The following is a 7175-nucleotide window of genomic DNA, read 5'->3' on the forward strand; positions in this document are numbered from 1 at the left end:
AGTGCAAGCAACAATTTAAAGTTGAAGAAATCCTTCAGAGTTCAGAGGCGTAATTTTCTTTTCTTTTTTTTTTTAAACTTTGTTTCTGGAAAATTAGCCGTGGTAGTACAACTCCACTCCTCAGCAGTGAGAGTTGTGTCCTCTTAGAGGTATAAAGATTGAGGGTGGTGGAGAAAGCGATACATTTGCTGTCATTTACGAGCAAGGATGACAAAATAATGGGGCACTTATGGCCTAGTGGTTAGTTCATGCAACCCATGCACAGATGCTACCGTTCTCAAAGAGGGCAGCTTGGGTTTGAATAAGACCTGTAGCTCCTTTACCGCAAGTCATTCCCCACTCTCTCTCTCTCTCTCTCTCTCTCTCTCTGATTTTTGACTCTTCTCACCATCCTGTCTCTCTGATAAAGTTACAAAAAGTATTTATTCATCTGCATATGTCTTCGTTAAATTCTGCTGCTGCCTGTCTCTGCCAGGACACGCTTGTTTGACACTCTTTAGTTTTTTGGGGGGATAAAGAAACTTTTAACAAATAAATATGTATGCTGTTGGTTAGCCTATATGTGTTGGTGCATGACTGAAGAGCAAGGAGCCCAATGCTTACTGCACTATTAGCATGCTAATATTTGTTAACTAGTCTCATCTTTAAAGGCTTTATATGTGATTTTTTTGATCCAGCAGATGTCGCCCTTGAGCACCAGCATGAAACCAAAACAACTCACGGTGCATTGTTGTGTTAGCATGCTAATGCTAGCGATCTTTATTATGCTGGTATCTTCACACTGCATGTAAATTTACCTGAAATGAGCGTGATCTAGAAACACAGTTAAGCAGTGAGTACAGTATGTTATTCTTCTTTTCTCTAGTCCCTCAATTAAACAACTTTTATACGCGAGGGGAGGAGTCGGCCGGCTGTCCCGGCGATGTAAACAAACTGAAGATAGGACTCGGAAAACTCGGAAAGCATCACAGACAGTGGGACTTGGATGTTACACCCATTGTAGACAGTCATGACTCACAGAGTTATTTTCAGAGGATAAACTTGATTTCTATTATATTTAAGTGTGAAAAATCACATATTAGGCTTTTAACAGAAAAGCAAAGCTGAAGCTTAAATTAATTTCTTTAGTGAAGAAGATATTTGGGGATAATCCAATGTAATGCAAGAATTAGAAATTTCAACTGCTGATAATCAATGATAAAAAAAAAGTCCTCATAGAGGTCCCTGAAGCTATCACAGGTCAACCTGAAATAGTCATTAAGATTTGTGACATTTGCTGTTGCAATAAATCCAAAAGTTGTTGAACTTAAAAAGTGAGCAGTATGGTGGAGCGCACGTCTGAGAATCATCAAAGTCAAAGAGGTACATTGTCTGAGCAACATGAATATTTGGACCAAATTTAATTCCAATCCGTTCCACAGCTGCAGAGATATATGGACCGATTTTGTTCATCCTCCAGCAACATATTGTGCTGTCAGGTCCTCATCAGAGTAGATCAAAGTCTAATTATGTTTTTTTTAGCCGTAAAGGAGATATTTTAGCACCCTGAAGTTCAGATAAACAGCAGAACCAATCTTCTTGTCTGAGCTGTTTCTGTATTCTTCATACCAAAAACCATCAACAGATAATTGAAAACACAATCACATCTATGTTCTTCAATCACAAACCTATCACACGTTAATGCAACAGGCTTGATACAGAGGAGAGACCCTGTAATAGAATGCGGTTGGACGCTAACTGCAGATAACAGAAGCACATGAGAGGGAAGCTGATAACATGTGAAGATGAAGCTGTAAAAGTGGAATTCTTACAAGTCGATTTCATTTACAAGTGCGGTAGTAACATTATCATACATCACACACACAACCAGGTGCAGATTCCCCAATTTCCCCCAATAGGCTGAGAGCCATAATTTGCTTTTCCACTTCACGACACACTGATAGCAGCACCATCAATCTGCAGCCGGGCTGGTTATTACTTCAGATCAGTCAGCCTTTTCATTTCCATTGATGGAACATCTTGTGAATTGTCAACACACATCGGCACATTATTGGTGATAACCACCTTCACACTCGAGTGGATGATGGAGCGGAGTGACATCAGGATGGATGGGCTGCGATTTTCATCACATACCAGATCTTTGCAATTTATATTACACAGTATGGTGTGCTTCGGTGTCAAAAGACCCTCAAAACCATCTGTGTTAATCATGTTATCATATGAAGTAGTTACTGGTAAATGAAATGATAATAGGCCTAATAGTTTTTTTCAAAAGGTATAGATTTGTGGGTTTTTTTTATCTACAGGAAAAAGCAACAACATCATATGCCTCTCAGGAAAGTGGAATAAGAGTCAGAAGATATCCTCAATATGTGGGTGCATGTGTGTGTAGGCACTTCTGACTTTGAAAGACTTTAGTTTAAAGTCATGTCCACTTCTATCCAAAATGGCAACTGGGGTGCAACAATAGTGAGAAACAACTCAATTTGATTCTTCTCAAAGAAATGATGCAACGCGATCTAGGATTGAATCAAGACAGGGATAGAAAGCCTTGAAATAGAGAATATTGATTTGAATGGAGTGAAGAAAGTGAATAAGAGCCCCAAACACGAAGATGAACAATGCACTTCAGAGTTCACTTTAGAGTTAAACAGAAGGTTTAATGGTGGGAAATGTTATAGTAAAGCTTTCTACTTAGCCACTTGACACCGAACTCCGACAATAGTAAAACTAATTATATATATATATATATCCACTTATTTTCTGTAGTACATTTCTGTTAATTCTGCAGTGATGTGAGATGAGATAAATCTGTGTTTAGATTTGGATCACATGCCCTTGGTCGTGTGTCTATAAGTGGGTGCAGTATATGTTTTCACCGAGAGCTAATCCAATTTCCATTGCATGATTTGCATAGAGATTAAATATGAGCTTTCTTTCCAAGGTTTGCATTTATTTTATCGCTCGTGTGCAACAGAGACATGGAGTGTGTGACGCAGAGCCTCATCTTGTCCAACACGTCAGTATTCAGACCCTTTGGCAGAAATGATGTAAAAAGAAGTGTAAGAAAAAACAGCACAAAGTGATTGGGATCTAAAAGGTTTCCATAGGGTGATGAGTAATTAGAGAATTGCAATGTGAAGCATGTAGTGTGAAAATGTGCTCTTTTCCTTTTTAAGCACGCTTAAACAGTTGCTTGATGTAACAATTTATTTAAGTTGAAATCACAAATTGCAAATAGGACATTGTTAACTTCCAAGAGAGTGCAACAGTGTTGGGATTTACAAAATGTGAAAGCCCACTCTACTTGTAACTTAAAGCTGTGTGAAACAGCCGACAACAACACCAGATTAAGGTGTATTGACATCGATTTGGTGGGCGAGGTTACGCTAACGTCTTCACAGCAGCATCCTGAGAGGAAGAACGTTGTACCCTGTGTACAAACACAGGCAGGTGATCATTCAGCAGTCAGCTTTCTGCCTTGGAAATACCCACATTATTCCCCCCTGCTGGTGTTAAACGATTGGAACATAGCAGTGAGTTGAAGTCTATGTGCAGGAAGAAAATCTTTTCTCACAAGAACGAATCAACCAGTCAAACAACAACACGTTTCTATAGAGCCCGGTGCTGCACACGTATGAGACCCAGTTTTAGCTCATGTAAGCTCAGCAGACCGAGGAGGAGACCCTCCATACAAACAGCAGGTTTGATTTAAAACACTGCCTGCTCCAGGATCTGTAAATCGGACTGGTAGACAGGTATGTTGCCATGCTTAATATCAACTTTTGAGTCTGTTGCACTCGGAGATCTAATTGGTAAAATACCTACATATTGAAAATGACTACAGTGTTATTTTGAAATGTGCGAGTTGTCACAGCAACACTAAATATGTGAACATTAACATGAGGATTTAAGCAAAAATAAAAGTATGCTCACATTACTTTCCAAAGTCACTAGTTACTTTTATAATGCAGTACCTCTACTCTACTTTTTGATAGTAGTTACAAGTCACTAACTAGTTCCTTATTGTCAGTATAGCGGCTAAGCCTAAAACTTAAAGCCACTGAGGGGCTACATAGACGGGCTAATCTAGCCTATTAATGGACGCGCTTGCCGGCTTCGCTCCTGAGCGTAAGAATTCGAAATAAGACAGTCCAATATCTTCTTCGTTTAGGAATATTTATTTCTCATTCCATCGTTGTCTTGATTAATGTCACATGTGAGCTGACATTTCCATTTCCATTCACTCCTGTTACCTCATAGCGTGGCGTACAGCGGTCAGAAAAGTGTAATTGCTCCCCGTCTAGCAACACCTGACACCCCAGTGATAGTTCCTACCTATATAGAGTTTCACCTTAACCTAAAGGCGACACCTGCTGGAGCAATTTGTGTTTGCGCTTCCTAAACATGGCTCCTATAGTCAGGAACGTGGTTGCCAACACACGATTTCAGGATAAATCTGCAGTTCGAATCATCTGCTTTGTGAAGGAACTCACATCATGTGTTTTTGAGTTATTCTTAGGAATATTTCAAATCAAAGAGAAGCAGAGATGTCATCATGGAGCTGCAGTAGAGGATGAAGCAGCACTGATGATGCAGCTCGTCTTGTACTCGTGTTGCACTTAAAAACAACTCACCGATACAAGCTGAGTGCTCAGGCCTCCTCCTTCTCTGCTTCATCAGTAACTTTTCCAGCTGGCACACTAAAAGAAAAAACACAAGGTAGAGAATAGAAATAAATGAGATATGAGCAGCATCACTACACAGATCATTTAGTGGTGCTGCAAAGTCAACGAACTGCTGAATCAGCTATTATACCATATGGTTGCTGACTTGCTTTTAGGAAATAAAAAGGACTCCAAAATTGGAATTTTCTTTCACAGAATAAATATAATTAGTACAAGAGAGACGGCCAGTTAAATACATATTTAAACATTGAACCAAGTGTTTAAACGTCTTAGTTTTTCCTTTTGCTTTCTTTCAAACTATTTGCTCAGTTGTTCAAACTTGCCATTGTTGTAAAGCAACACCATAACATCTTGATTAAATAGAGCAAATTCTGCATAAAGAAACTTAAAGCACTTGAAGTTAGAGTTAGGTTAAGGTTTTATAAATGAGACAAACAAGGCTAGTTAGATGAGCATCACCTGTTTGCGAGGCCTTGGGTTTGGCATCGCTGTCACCATCATGTTTTAGTGCAAAAAGTGACTCTATTCTGACCTCTAGACCAGAGGAGGGATTTGCAATGCTAAGCTTCCTTCCTGATTTACTGATAACATTGGCAACAACTTGTCAATAAAGAAGCAGCCATGCCCTTAGAGCATCCTCATTTTATTGTCTATTTGACTCTAAATGTGACCGTACTTTACAAAAACTTGATTTAGAGTCACTGGAAGATATAAATCAAAGATACATTTGTAGGTATTTGAGTGGGTTTCTTTAGATAATATCCATACTCCTTAAAAAAATAGGCTATAAAAAGGTGACACTTCTCTTGCAATTTGTTGCAGATTTGTAGATATGTTAACTTAGGACTCATCCTTTGTTGCAATGCAGAATGCTGAGGTTTGAAGACTTGCAGATTTTCAGATGCATCTGTGCCTCATTTTACAAAAGACATTTCATCACCTGCTCTCGCTGTGTGGGGGAAGTCCTGATCTGTTTGTGTGAGGGGTAACTGGATTGTGTGTGGGGAGGGTATTATGTGCTGCGGCGGTATACGCATGTTGTCTTTTGTTTTACCGTGGGAGGAAACATTTCAAAACCAAGAGGGAGCTTTGGGCTTCCAGGTTTCTCTTTCAAACCTCTGTAGCGAGATCAAGCCGTTTCAAGTTCAAGAAAAAAAGAGAGAGCAAAGTACCATGAATTTTTAGAAACACTCAAACTCATAAACTATGTTTCCCAAGTACTGTAAGTTAGTACTTTTGTGGTAGACATCTTGACATGACAAAACAAAATATACAAGTCTGCTCTGATTGGTCTGTCGATCCGCTCTGTCGTTATTGTTCAGTTGCTCAGCACGCGTCTCAGAAATTTCAACATGAGCTGCAGGGCTTGCCACAACGAGCCAATGGGCTTAGATCAGTGATCTCACACTGACAAATTTTTATTGAGGGGGGCTAGAACCGAGCGTTACATGCAGCTAATGCTACAGCTAACAGGAGGACGTAGGAGAAGCCGCGTTTCCACAGACTTTGAATTTTTGCTCATAGATGTGACTAAACATGCACAGGACACTTGGAAAACACACTGAAGAGCATATAAAACCAGAAAAAAGCATAATATGGGACCTTTAAAACTGAACTGAAAGTGTTGGAAAAACAGACATTTGTGATTTTTTTTAGCAAGAGGAGCTTTGGAGGAAATGAGGGCACTCAATTCTGAAATCAAAACACTCTTTCATCAGCGCCTGAAATTGAGCCTTTTTTTTAAAGATAAAGACAGCGCTCTATCCTCTCTCGCCTCCCCCCCTCTCGTCCCCTTCAGCTGTGGTTTCTGCTATCATGCTGTTTCTGATGGCTCAGCGATTCTCATGTATGATATTGATGAGAAATCACGTCACGGTGTCATCAGAGCTGTAACACTGATGGATTGCGCTTTAGAAAGCTCTCCCCGCTAAACGAGGGGTTAAATTAAACGATGTTGCCAGAAAGATGAATCGCCACTGGCTGCTGCTGAGTCGTTACCATGGTGACCAGTTTATTGGCAAATCATGATGATGAACCTGAATATGCATCTCTGGGTTTTCCCTCCTGCACTGCCTTCATATTAGCATGTGAGCCCAGAGAAAACACTGGAGGCATGAGATATTCTTTTATTTTTTAAATCTTAAATTTTTCCAACTTCTGTGAAACAAAATACTTTTCTCCAGCTGTTTTCTGTCTGAAGTAAAATCATGCCAAATGATACCATCAATCCCAGACCTTTTTTCCTCAGTAGATTATGTCTGAGGGAGTAGAAGTTGCTTTATTGCTTTTCCATCCGCCCACACGGGAACTCCTCATGACCCACTTGGCAATTCATCTAATTTGGCTTTTTAGTTTCTGCATCAGGATACTTCTGTTGAATAATAAACAAGATTTTCCTGCACAAGTTAACTCAATGGTTTCATCAAAAAGGGCCTAATTCTAGCTCCCGGCTCTGAGAATTGTAATCCTGCTACAAAAACATGTAAC

This window comes from Labrus bergylta, chromosome 20 (genome assembly GCF_963930695.1).
Source record: "Labrus bergylta chromosome 20, fLabBer1.1, whole genome shotgun sequence".
Taxonomy (NCBI): domain Eukaryota; kingdom Metazoa; phylum Chordata; class Actinopteri; order Labriformes; family Labridae; genus Labrus; species Labrus bergylta.